At 49.7% G+C, this 14,108-nt stretch overlaps 1 protein-coding gene across 3 annotated transcripts in view; it reads left to right on the top strand.

Annotated features, from left to right (window-relative positions):
* Positions 1-407: 407 nt before the first annotated feature.
* The window catches only part of LOC135915616 (uncharacterized), a 132,439-nt gene continuing 118,738 nt past the window's right edge, over positions 408-14,108 (top strand). The window contains exons 1-2 of one of the 3 annotated variants that reach the window (XM_070536684.1): positions 408-562; positions 12,002-12,127. The gene's annotated coding sequence lies outside the window, so the exon portion shown is untranslated. Of the gene's footprint in view, positions 563-3,515; positions 3,638-7,077; positions 7,550-12,001; positions 12,128-14,108 lie in introns of those variants that run through there. The other 2 variants (XM_070536682.1, XM_070536683.1) reach the window with 2 other exon arrangements.

Below are 14,108 nucleotides of genomic sequence, written 5' to 3'. Positions count from 1 at the left end.
CTCCCCACTGCTCCCACCAAAGCATTATAACTTGTCCTCGAATTTCGATTCAGTTTGCCATATATTTCAAATTTCCACTTATTTATTTTCTTCATTTCTTTACTGGACGTTCCTTTATTTTCCTTATTATTTTCCTTTAACTTCTGATTTTATCGCTCTCGTAATACTCACTGATAGCGACAATTAAAGGGAATCAGTGATAAATGCTTTAAATTTTAAGCTTGCTACCGATCAGACAGTTAGTTCGCCACTAACTTTATTGAAGTCCTAAGGAGTTTCAATCCGTTGGAGATCCCACGCGGGGAACCCCTCTGGCAGAAACCGTAGACGACGCCCAAGTCGGGACGGGAAAGTGGTGACGCTCCGCCAGTTCTTGGGCCCTCTGGACGGCCTTGAGTTGGATATGCGATAAGTAGCAATTTCGGCCGCGTTCATCATCATCATTAAAACGAGAAGATCACGAGCCTCGTGGGCATGTGCCCTCGTGTGCAGAAGATGAAAATTCAACGCTGAGAATGGCTGCCCCGTAGGCCCTTTGTCCCGGTCCCCTGGACACCTCAAAGTAAGTGCAATGCCACTCATTTGCCGCCATCTTGTTTGTAGTAAAGTTCCTAGATTTTCAGCTCTTGTTTAAGTAGCGACATCGCCTCTCACACGCAGCCAGCGTCGGCCGCCGTGTTGTTCCGAACTTCCTGAAGCGGCGTGCCCGCGTAGATCGCACCCGACCGTCAACGGCTGCTGATGCACCGCATGAGTCAAATATAATTTTCAGTCATGGTGCCAGACAGTCAAATATCAACCCAAAAGCGGCTTAGTACTGCACTGGTGAGGCCGAACGCGAAATTTCTCGCCACATTTGTGAGCCGTACTTACTGGGCCTCTTCAATTTTCGGAGTTCTTGCAGCCCGCTGGCAGCCAGATGACAGCCAGCTAGTTCCGGTCTTGATAGGAAGTCACACGGCCTGGAATTCCAAGACAACGCGACGCTGCCTGCAGTTGGCAAAATCGAGTGCCAGGACAGCTACCAAAATGCAAACATGTTACCAGCGTGGCCGCTCCCGGCGAGGCCTGCGCGCGCTCGGCGTAGTCAGCCCATTTATGCGTTGCCAGATTGAAAATATACAGTTGCATTTAGGGATACGATAACTTTCGCGAGATTTCGCGCCAGTCGGCACAATATGCGCACTGGGCCTACCTCCCCTTGCACAGTGCAACAGACGGCCTCCAACGCGTCCGATGCCAACACGCAAAATCGCGCGTAAGGGATTGTATCCCCGAAAGCGATCGCTCAAGTATCCCCGCTCGCAGCGATCACGTCGCCCACCAGCCGCATTGATGAGTTGGCGCTGTGTCATCACTTGACTAGACATGCAAAAGGAGAATATCGGGCTTCATACGCTTAAAATTTTGTGCCGACCTGCTTGGGCTTCGATTTGAGAACGTTTGTTTCGGCTGATGGTGCTTATCATTTTGGCCCTATGGAGCTGGAGATGAGCTGCCGCATGAACATGCACGTCGCCTCTGTGACCAGCAAAATGTTTCACACAAAAAACAATATTGGTCGCGATCATGAGAGCAATGAGCTAATGTACATGTGTCTAATTTACTACGTGTGCCTATTAATCAACCAGCGCATTCTTAACATCAACGGCTATCACATCTAAAACATCGATTTCGAGCTGCAGCCCAAGCATAGGGCTGAGAGAAGGAACGAACAAGGGCTATCTGCAACGTCTTCGCTAACTGCAGAAAAAAAAATGGCTGTGGCTTAGGTAAGGTTAAGCCTAGGATGCGAAGCATACTAGCCTTTATTTTAGTTGTTGAACCACTGTTTAGCTTGGTGAACTGCTGTTGCTTGGCTATATTATACGAAGAAACAACTCATGCGTTACTCTGCTTTGCCTTGGACGCCCCGCATTGGACGCGGTGAGCGTCGAGCAACGCAGCGTTCGGCGCGGCAACGAAATGTGCGCCTGAGCAAGCGACGCACGCCTGAGCCTTAGAAACGGCTCGTTTCTAAGGCAACACCGCATTCACTAGAGGCGCTTTTGTACCGCTTTGAAGCATCGTACTCGTGGCTCAGTGGTAGCGTCTCTGTCTCACACTTCGGAGACCCTGGTTCGATTCCAACCCAGCCCATCTTGCAAGAGTTGAGCCAAAGCCACTTCTCCTCTGTCGTGACGTCACGGTGTCACGTGGTATTCAAGGCGACACCGCCGCGCCTGAGGAGCTGGGTTGAGCTCTCGTAATATGCTTCGCATAAAATATCGCCGCATACATACGCGACATGTGTGAAAAGGAAAACCGCCAGAGAAATATGAACACAAACGGTACCGCAGTGTGAATGAGCGTCTAGAACTTGCGTGGAACGCGATGCAGATAACATGCGCGAATGAGAGCACGGAGTAGTTAACACCACCGCGAAGAAGCCTTCGTGGGACACACGTGCACTTATAGACACACAAAATCTTCAAACAGTTCACCACCACTCGTATCGCGATGCGGAACGTTGCGTTAGAACCTAAGAAGTTGACGCCTGAATGCTAGAAGGAAATTCGTCTCAGCACAGCTTACGGAGACGCCAGCCGCGTTGTATTGTGGCCTCGAGAAACGTCTGGCCGCGTTTCTACTGTCACGCCGTCACAGAGAATTCTTCGCAAAATGAAAAGACAAAAAGGTAAACGCGCACAGAAGCATGGCTCGCTGCGTGCAAGTTACTGTCCCCGCTCTACCTTGCACGACTGCGGGGAGAAACAGCATTATGAAGAACATGGCTGCCAGAAATAAACGCCGCCCAATGTGATTAATCGGCGGTGCTTCATAGCTTGTCATTACGTAAGGCGTGGTCACGGTAGGCACAGAAACTTCATGGGGTCAAATATAGCTGCAGTAAAGATGAAGGCTTACGTAGGCTTCGTTGTAGTCTGGCACATCGAATCACTATTAAAGAGCAGGGACTCTGAAGGAAAACATTTACTGCTTTTAATGTCATAGACTGCTGCCAAGTACCACTGAAGCGTCAGTTTTACGGAGAAGAACGCATTCGTCAAAGAATACGGCACGAAATCGGAACAGAATTGGTGCCGCGAGTGTGAAAGCACTGAACTGTGTCCGAACTAAAGAAGAACGGCAGATTGAGTGAATTGGTGGTTTTCCATATCATTTAAAAAACAGCGCTACCGACACACACACAAAAAAAGAAACGAGATGGCGACACATACGGGATGTGTTCCAATCTCTTTTCTGTGTCAGTAGCGCTCTTCTTTTATTAATATGGGTCCTAACGTTGTTCTAAGTTTAATTTATAATTGCTAAATTTAGCACGGCGTCACAGAAACGCGGCCGACGTGCGACCCATAACGACAGGCCTCATGACTGCAGGCATGAAGCGCCTAAGTGACGCCGAAAGACGTGTTTTTTGCCGCAAGGTAAAACACGCACAAGAGCAAGACACTGTTGTGTTTTCAGCACGTGCCAAATTCCGTGAGGTCAATCTCACCGCTTCCTAGCACTGTTGTGAAGTCGGGGGTCCGTGCGGCCAAGAAAGTTTCCATCGATGGTGCCATGCCAGGTGCCGGGAGAATAGGCTCCGAGCGACGTTCAAGAGAATGAAGAAAAAGAAATATATTCGAAAAAGGTACATGGCTGAAATTTACAAAACAGCTCCAACTATCGGAGCACACTATGGTAGCGTCTTATGCTATCTTCGGCTGGTCGCTTCCATCCCCCGAAGCAGAGTCGGGCAGATCCGGCGTTCCCCGAGCTCAGAGGTAGAGGACGAGCGCGCAAGCCAAACGTGCGAGTCGCTCTCGGAGGAGGCAATGGCAGATGCTAAACCACGTGACTACTACCAACGTCCGATGTTTCGCTTATCGAAAGCTCCCGGCGCTGCCGGGAAAACCGGCAGACGCGTCGGCGGGACGAGCGTTCGTCGCAGTGGCCTAGGTTGCCTAGGTTACGGTGGGCCGTCGCCAACAGCAGCGATGCGGCTCTGCGATGACGTTTCAATTTCGACGACTGCTCCGACGACAGGGCTCGGAGCACCTCAGAGCGCTCGAAGGTGGAGGAGAGCAATCGAGAAGAACCAGCCGAACGCAGGGCGGGCACCCTCTTTCAACGAGCCGAAGACAACGCCGCTCGCGAGAGCGCTCCAGAGCGCTCAGAATCGACCAGTCGAAGATGGCACTAGTATGTCCGACACTGTTTCCGAGCGTCATCCTCCTCTCCACAGCCGGCCGAATCCGCTTTTTATGCTCTGCGCCGTCATTGTTGATGGTTTCTACCAATCCGGCGTCAGGAGACCAATTCCAACGTCGGGGAACCGATGGTATCTAGGAACCGGTTGCGCTTTTCGTACGAAGGCAGCCCAGTAGGAAACGCGCGCACAACACTGGGCAGAAACAGGGGAAGGGGGGGGGGGGTACGCACGCTGACTCTGATCCCCGGCTTGTTCGGGACAATGTGTGCTGCTGATAGGTGTGAAGAAACGTAGCATGAGGCGTGACAATTGTACCTAAATGGGGCGGCTTCCCCCTCTCTGAAGGACCGCCGAGCACGACAGCACCCCCGCCACCAGATGGTGCATCGGCAGATCGAGGCACGCATTACTGGAGGACACTGGAAATTTTGACCACCTGCGGCTCTTTAACGGGCACCAAAATTTAAGTACACAGGTGTTTTCGTATTTCGCCCCCATCGAAACGCGGCCGCCGTGGCCGGTATTTAAGCCCGCGACCTCGTGCTCAGCAGCCCAACACCATAGCCATTGAGCACTCACGGCGGGTATGATTCTTATAAGAATATTAATCACGGAAAAACGTGGTTTGCACATGCAGGCCTTGCAGTGTGCTGGCAAATGTGCTACGGCATCTTTCATTAGATTTAGTTCGTGTTCGTTAGCTCGCTCGTTTATGCAGCGTCCAGGCGGCTTGCTTTTTCGTCCCTCAAAATGAGGCCGTAAACGCAGGATGAATTGCCAGCCTCCCTTTTCCCTCACTCTCGCCGGCACATTCTCTTCCTGTGATAGTCTGACTGTGTGTCTGCGTGTGTGTAATTTTGTGAGGAAAAGTGAAAAAATAAGTGCAGGGCCGTAATTGAACCTTGGGCGAGATCACCTCAACAGCACTGCACGAGGAAGGGGAATGGAGAGTAAAAGGAGGGAGACAGAGAGAGCCGAGCGGGGTTGGTGGAAGAAAATGGGAAGTAATACTTGTTGGAAGGGGAGTCGCTCAGCGTGTAGCAACAGAGGGACCAGACTCTGACACGTTTACACAACAACGCGAAAGAGGTTATAGCTAGGTGTGGCGTTACCACCCACGAAAAGAGAGGACTGCTGTATAGACACTACCGAGATCGTAGGGGCCGTATCCTCGTTCAGTTAATCGTTCCGGAGAGGTATCAGGTGTATCTCCTGAATTTGTGTCACGGAAGTGGCTGGTCGGGCCATTAGGAATCAACAAAACGAAGGCGAAGCTCTTGTTAGAATATAACTGGCCAGGAGGCTTTAAGTATGTGGAAAATTATGTAACGTCCTGTGACGCGTGTCATCAAGTTGGGAAGCCGGGAGATGCAAGGCAAGGCACCATTAAAGTTAGTTCCCTGAATCACGGAGCCATTCCGTCAGTTGCTGATCGACACAGTCTGTTCTTTGCCGCCGAGCCGATCAGGGTGCAAGCACCTTTTGATCTTGCTCTGTACCACGGCGAAGTTTTCTGAAGCGATTCCTTTGAAGGAACTGAGCTCCACCGAGAAAGTCGACCCTTTATTGTCGGCGTTTGCGTGAATCTGTTTTCCTGTAGACATTCTCGCTGACTAGGGGATGGTATTTACAAGTGGTTTTACCACGACGTTCCTAGAAAGGTGTGGTGCACGGTTGATACGCAGCTCCGTGTACCATCTAAAATAAAACAGCGTTGCGAAGACGCACTCGGTGCTTAAGAGAGTGCTACGTGCGCTGTACCATGACCACAAAGCAGACTGGGAAGACTGTTGACCCGCAACCCTGTTCGCGTTGAGAACTGTCTCACATAAGGCAACGGGGTTCACTCCTTCCTAGCTGGTGTACGGTCGGACGATCCGTTCCCCCATCAGAGTGTTAAGAGAAATGTGGGAAGGAACAGGTGAAAGCTAGATGGTGGTGGAGGCCCCTAGACGCAGGTGAAAGTACAGAGCTGCTTTCCCTTTCTGTTACTTCCACTGACTACCTTTCTCCGCTACGCGAGTTTTATACCAAGATCATTTGAATTGGCACCTCTGCTGTCATGCTATTTTCTTTTTCCTCCCCGATCCGAGGTTCTACTAGGGAAGGCGCTTCTTCGCGTTCCACCACCGCTGCGCTGGGGTGCTCGGTCAGTTGAGCGGCGATTTGGCATGCTTGCGAGCGGGTTAATAGTTGCACCCTTGCTTCCCCGAACTCCTTACTGCGATCCAGTAACAAACGCTTCGAATAGTTTGAAAAGAGATACGGGTAGTCCATTGGTAGCGCCTTCGAAACGCCTGCCTCTGTCTCTAATTCTCCGAAAGGACCGGAAATTGTCACTCGGTCTATTGGCAGACACACGCTGTGTTCTTATAGCACTGACTTGATCCAAATTACCTTCCCTGTATAGTCACTGGCGTTTACAAAAGAAGGGTGATCTAGGTCCATGAATGGTCCACTGTACCTTAATACGTTACACATTTTACCGCTAATCCGTAGCTGCTAGAGGTGTGGATGGAGAAGCTTCAAGCTTTCGTCGCTTCCGCCCACGTAGGAAAGTACTACCGGCATTTTTTTGCCATCCGAGGCGTAGTGACTGTGATGTGTGGTGCGCGACATGGTGCGGTGGTCGGGACGGACAGGAGCAGACGACAAGGAGTGCGCACGCCCAGGCGATTTCCGTGCTGGAAGGAGAAAAACAACAACGCCGAGGAGCGTCCGGCACGTGAACGCGCGGCGCAAGAAAAGCAACTGACAGAAGAAAAGCCAACCAATTAAGAAAATCCAAGGAGCGTCAACCAACCAATGAGAAAAAGACGAATCGGCCAGAGAGAAGAAGAAGCGCGGTGCGCTGGCAGAACGGGGAGACGCAGGGGGAGACGCCGGGAGAGTTCCAGGAAGCGACGCCAGGAGAAGGTCGGCCACCGGACCGGGAGTCGGGTTCCGGACCTGAGCCACCAGGACTTCACCCGACCGGGGCCTCCTGCTAGCCCGTTCCTGTGCGTCGCCCGCCTACCTGAGCGTGCCGCCAGCTGCTCAAGGCCGGTGAGCTTCTGCGCCCGTGGGCAGGACGAGACCAGTCGGGCTACGGACCCGAGTTCTACGCCAGCTGCCCGGCCAGAACGCCGCCCCCGTCTGTCGAGCCGCCTGCTGCCCGAGGCCGGCGTTCGAGCTTCTGTGCCCGTGAGCACGACGAAAGCAGTCGGGCTACGGGCTCGAGCTCTAAACCTAGCTGCCCGGCCAGAACGCCGCCGCCGTCTGCTCGTGCCGCCAAGCCACCTGCTTTACCTCTCCATGCCAGAGCTGGCGCGCTGCGGTCGCCCGGTCAACCAACTTGCACAACGACCTTTGGTGAGACCGGCGAAACTCCTTTCGTCAGCTTGTCGCCGCGTCGAGACTGTTATGTGTCTCTGCCGTCATGGCAAGCCCGGACTCACGCACTAGTTATCCACATACTAGCCCCAAATGTGTGTCTTACTGCCGTGATGCCTATTTGAGCGTTTATTTTATTCTGTCTATTTCTTTCTATCATTTCTTTTAGGCTTCTAGTTTGATTACAAGTCTTTGTATGTGGTTTTTTCAAACCAACGGCTTTGTCCTCAATTGGGTTCTCAGAGGCTCCACCTAACAGAACCGTTAAAGCCTTTGAGTACACGAACCTTGCATCACAGTGACCTAGGCCCTGGCACTGATAACATCGGGCCAGTCGCCTCTTCTCGAACTCTCGAGTATCAACGCTCTTTGTCCCCTCCTCGGCAGGGCTGGTAACTCCTTTATCGTTGCTCCCTTCCTTAGTTTTTTCATCGACCCGGCTACCTCGGTGGCTTTTACCTGTGTCCGTATGTTGTGGCAGGTATACCTTCTCAGATTATCCCTACCATTTGAACGCTCGTCGTCGATAATGAGTTTCCGTCGCATAGCTTACTCCTCAGCTAGCCGAGCAGCCTTATCTACCGTGTCTGTGCCATCTCTATCCTGCACCCAAAACTTCACTGATTGTGGAACGCTGCAGTAGAATTGTTCGAGACAAATACCCTCTATAATTTTGTGTCGACTTTCGTAGACTTCGGTACTCTTAAGGTATTCAACAAGGTTTGTTTTCAAACCGTATGCAAACTCTGAGTATCCTTCTTCGCTCTTTTTGCTCGCTTCTCTGAATCGTCGCCTGAATACTTCTGGGGAATTACGGTTCCTTCTCAACAGCGCTGCTTCTACTTTCCCGTAGTCTTCCGCGTCAGTCGCCGTTAATCTTGAGATTGCGTTGGCTGCCGCACAAAGCAACAAATTCAGCAATCGCTGTAACCAGGTGCCCTGAGCGAAATTACACCTTTCACAAGTTCTCTCGAAACGAACCTAGAATAAGGCAATGTGTTCTCCAATCTCGCACGGTTTTATCCACTGTCCATCCGACATGGCTCGACTTTGATTGATCTGCTACGGGTGTCCCCTTCGCTGCCCGCCACTGGACGCGATTTCTGAAGTTAAACCTGTGGCTCTGCCATCTCTTTCTCGTGCTTTTCCTGTTCTCGCTTGCTTAAGCTCACTCTCACGTTCTTGACGCTTAGGCTCCCGTGTTGCGTGTATCAGCTCCCAAGCAATCTTAACGCTCTCATCATCATTGCCACTACCTTGAATTGCCTTTTGGTAGCTGGCTTTTTCATCTTTTCGTCCGCCTCAAGTCCCAACTCGTCGCACAATAACAAGTCTGACCTCGTCAACCTTTTAAGATCTGTGGCAGCTGCTCCGACTGGTCGTTAGAACTGTTCCCCCTAAATAATTTGTGCAAACACTAATTATGCAACAAATTCTCGATTCTTAGAACCACCAAAATAAACACGCAAAATTTGAAGTCTGGCGAATAAAAAGAAAAAAGCACGCGCTCAATCACGTATGCAGCACCATGCAATTTGCTTCAGGACTCCCTGGGTCGAACGCTCTTTCATCTTCGCTGTTCCCAGTTCCTGAGGGCTTCTTTGGACGAAGGTTAATCCTTATCGCTGCCACCAGTTATTATATCTTGCCGTTGTGCAGGAGTTGGCCGACGTTCAGGAGAATTTTGAGAAATAAAGGTTTTTTACATTATTTACAATAACAACAAAAAAAAATGAACAGTCGTAAAGGCATCGACAGCCGGCAGCAAATAGGACGCTGCGGCCCGTGGCAAGAAGAACGAAAAAACACTCCTCCCGGTCTCTCGCTTTTAGCCTCTTTGGTCTCTCGGGGTCACGTCATTTTCGGCCAGTCGTCGAGCCAGCTCAGATGTCATAATTTTCCTCCATTGGTAGACGCCCGTGCAAGCGCCGTCACGTTCGGCCAGTTGGGTGCTCCAAGGGCTCCATTGTCCGATGGTTGACTTGCCTTCGGCGTCGCCTCCTCGCCTGGAAGCCCTCAGCTGGGGGAGACGGGTTGTTCTCGAACGACCTTCCAGAGCCGCAAAGCAGCTTTGCTCGGGACCAAGATCAACTTCCTGGAACCGCGCCAGCCTCCTGGTGCACTTTCGGGAAGAGTCAAGCGCGGAGGGGGGAGGGGGACAGACAGTAGCTCGTCGTGCGGCGCATGAGGTGGGAGTCACCAAACTGTCTGACCGGTCCGGTAACGTGGTAAACGCGTCCCGGCGTACCATAATTGGAATGCGACGGCGATTGGATGTTGTCGGGGAACATGAGTGATGCCAGGAAAAGCGTCCGTATCCAACACTGCGTATAAGGCCGTGACGGGCCTCACAAAGGTGGAGAAGATGGGCGTCCACCGCCGGCGCATCCTCTGATTGCTTTAAGGCTTAGGTATGAAGCTGAGTGCGATGATGAATTGTTTGCATCCAAGTGTCATAGTCGGTAGGAGGGGAAACGTTGGCTAAGTTGGCTGACTCAGTAAGTGAATGAAGGCGGACAGATCGTCTTCAGTTGGGAGCCAGGAGGGTAATCTTGATAAGCGTATGATCGCTACTGAACATGTCGTGCGTATTGGTGCACGTGGTCTTGGTCCGTGTGACCTTTGAGCAGGATGAGATCTGGTGTAGTGTCTCATTGCGCAGAGTTTCCGTCACGGGTGGGTGAGTCTGGGTCGCTAAAAAGGGCGAGTCGTTCTTGCTGGACATATCCAGCTTTTCTGTACACGTACCAACTAGCGCCCCAAGCGGGCCCGGCACAAAGCTAGTGCGTTTGCAATAGAACGAGTGGGTTTTTCGCAAATAACAAAAGCTGCAGATCGATTATTGAAAAAGGCAGATGACAGACGTGTTCTCGAAGACAATCCACACGGGCCAAATGCAGTGATCACGCTATGGCACGTACGAATATTGTTCACATAGCTGTTAAATATTTACCAGTGCAAGCCTATGGAAAAGACGAAAATTTGTAGTCGATTTTTGAGGCAAGAACGATGTCTGTAATAAAACTACGACGTCAATAGTAATACCCAGCGCAGCGTATGTAGTCCCGGAGACTCAGGTTTCGATTAACCCCTAACTCGACTTTCCACACGTGGCGCAACAGTGTTGCCAAAAGCGATTTTTGCAACACTGTCGTGAAAATTTACGTGGTATCTATAAAAACATGAGCGGACCATTCAACGAAGCCTTGGAAGCCGTGGCCGAGTTTCAGAATCACGCGCACCTATAGTCCCGCGTCACGGCGGCTGCGGTTCGATTCCCGGTTCACACATTTTTAAGGCCGCATAGGACCTAGTTCTGTAGTCTCTCACTAGATGGCAGAAACACAAAACCCAAGATTTGCTTTCGGTTCTGGTTTTCCAATGGTGCTCGTGAAACATTACCTTTTCTATTTTTCCGTCGTAAAACGTAGCAGTGTCGTGTTCATTTGTTAAGTCATCGCTTTTATGAAGATTTTATTCATTGGACATCATAACTAGAAGCTAGCGCATGGCTTTGTGTTATGCAAGAAAAGCTTTCGTGCTTTGTAGCGTGGAACCTGGGAGAACAAAATGGCTATTCTTATTGCGTTCTTCTAGAAGGTCAGTTTTCTTCGACTTTCGGCTGTCCTTAACGGCACACACACTGAGCGAATCAGGTTCACCTGGGCCACAATGCCACCCGGTGGCCAGTGCCATTCCTATGCAACATTCGTGCGGAACAAAGGGTCTGCTGGGCTGAGTCTCTGCCCGAGTGTTATTTCTGAAGATTCATCCGAATAAGAAATGCACCAACTAGGAGAAGATGTGCAGGGTCTGGATTAATAGCTACTGTTAATGTGTTCCCTACAGCCAAGTGGTATGAATCCGTAGGTGTGGCCGCACAAAAACCACTTGGATAAATGTCCCGTGCGGTGTCTGCGCCTGTCGCTCTACAGAGAAGCCTTGGCTAGCCATCAGCATTTAGGATCAACATATGATGTCCCTCGTTCGGTGCATTTGCTTTTAATGCGTAGCATTCCTTGGCGAGTACCCCAGTATTTTGGAAGCAAGATCGTGCAAAATCGTGTCTGTAATGCCAAAAAGCTTGACGCATTTCCCATATAAATACATAGGTCTTCATAAAAAGGGTTGGGGTGGCCAACTTGAAATTGGAAGTGGCATCAGCGTAAATTTGGGCGTGATACAGGGATGGGCCAAGCTGAATCGGGTAGTGATATGGGAGTGGCCCAACCTAAATTTGGGGTGAAGTAGTAGTGAGCCATGTTAATTTGAGGCTGATATGGGGGTGGCCCAAACTAAATTTGAGGTAATATAGGGGTGCTTAAGCCTACGTTTGGGGGAATATGGTGGGTGGGCCAGCCTGGATTAACTTCACAGCGGCGACGACTTACATGCTGAAACGCTGAGCGCTTGTCTGCCTTCTTGCTGCAGATTGCCTGCTGTACAAGGTGCATCTTCTGCGACGCCACGTAGTGCCGACGCCAGTCGGCGAAAAGCGTGCACCTAGGCTGGCGGGTGCTGCAAGCTCACCTTGGTACCTGTAGGCAGGACTATCAGGTGAGCCAATCAACTGCAGCATGGGAAACAGCGTCAAGCATCAAAACCTACAAAAACGAGTGCTCCGCGGCAATTCACTTCACTTGGCAGCGGCGATGACGTAGCTGCTGAAACGCTTAGCGCTCGTCTGCCTTTTTGCAACAGGTTTGTGTTTTCAGCCCATCACTGCTATTGCGCACAGTTCTACCGTCGCCGCTACCAGGCATTGTTTTCTTTGCATTGTTTATATACCTTTCTCTGTGTCGCGGATTGTTTCTGTTGATACAGCAGGACAAGAGAAGTGGCTAAACTGAAAGACGAAATAAAAGCTGAACTTGTTCAGCTTAACCAGGAGCTCAAAGATCAACTAAGGCAGTGTTGCGAGACAATGGAAAAAGACATGCGCAATGGGATCCGAAAAGTGCAGGTAGAACACAAAAATCGTTTTCAAAGCTAGGAGTTTGGTCACGCGCCAGTTGAAGAACCGAAAGCAAAATTAAGAGCTGAAGAATGCGCAAGACAAAAGCAAGAAAATGAAAATAAAGTACTTCAAGAAAAATGCCAGGTGCTCGAATACAGGACTCGAGAGCTTGAAAAGAGGTTTGTGTGCTCAGAACAGTACTTAAGAAATAAGAATCTTGAGATACAAGGTATTGTTACGTCTGACAATAAAATTGTGCCTAGCATTGTTCGAAAAATTGGGGAAGCCATCAAAGAAGAAATTATAGACACTGGCATTGAAGTATGCCATCGTATTCCTACTCGAGATACCGAAAAATTGAACATTATTGTGCAGTTTAAATCCCGCACCCAGCGTGACGGAGCGCTGTAGAATGCAAGGAAAGCGCGTCTTGTAAACAAAGACATTGGTATTGATAACTCCCAAGGTTTTCGCGAGACAGTCTGATGACACGCCAATGGCAAGGATAGAGCATGACGAAGATCTTTCTAAGATATGCTAAATGTCGCGTTACATGCCTGCACCTTCTGTTCAAATGGAATATCTTGATTCTGTATTACCACAAAATGTTCATCTACCACATAATACACATACCTCTGTTTTGAATACCAATTCCCGTTCCACTGTTCGCAAGGGCGAGGGCATTACTTGCTTCCTCAACGAATTTTCGTTTCAATTTGACGTCATAATGAAATCTGAAACTTGGTTTCAAAGCAGCTACAATGTTGTTCAACTGGAAGGCTATACCTCATTTTACATGAAGCTTCAGAATAGGCGAGGAAGCGGTGTCACCCTTTATGCTAAAAATAATTGTGATTATGAAATGCTGCCAGAATTTTCGTTCATAAGTCATGAATGCGAAATGCTAACTGTCAAAAACCCAAAGTCCCAGGGTTTATTCTGGAACATTCGACGACCGCTGTATAAAAGCGGACGCGCTTGACCCGATGATCAGATTTTCGACGATCGCCGACCATGTTCGCCGCTATCGTTGTACTATAAGTGTAGCCTGTTTTTGTGGACACAGGGTCGCCCAATAAAAGTTAGTTTTGTCTTTCACAGTATTTGTACTGTGTTCTTCAACGTCCCACCACGGGATAATATATCCAATTACGCACTGGATTTGTTTAGTCAGGCTGTAATTACGGACGGCTGAAATTTCGTGTTAAGAAAAAGAATGTAAGCGAAGCATTGAAGGAGTTTCTTCAAGCTTTTTTGCGCATTTGCACTGCGCATTTTCCTTTCAGACAGGTCAAACGTTCAAAAAAGATACGAAAACCGTGCATCACCAACGAGCACGTCAAGCTGATAAAAAGCTAAAACCACCTTTATCATACTTTCCTTCACTCGAGATCAGAACTTAAAGTTCAGAAATTTAAGAGGGAAAGAAATAGATAGAATAAAGTACTAAGGCAAGCGAAAATAGATGACTATCAACGTTTTTTCTGAAATTAACAATAAGCGTCCGGATGCGCTTTGGAAAGTAATAGATAGCGTCTTAGGTCATGAAACTAAAAGCAAAATACCCAAATTGATAACTGA

Source organism: Dermacentor albipictus, chromosome 3, assembly GCF_038994185.2.
Source record: "Dermacentor albipictus isolate Rhodes 1998 colony chromosome 3, USDA_Dalb.pri_finalv2, whole genome shotgun sequence".
Lineage (NCBI taxonomy): Eukaryota > Metazoa > Arthropoda > Arachnida > Ixodida > Ixodidae > Dermacentor > Dermacentor albipictus.
The sequence above is the reverse complement of the archived record's forward strand: the minus strand, read 5'-3'. Positions and strand labels throughout refer to the sequence as shown.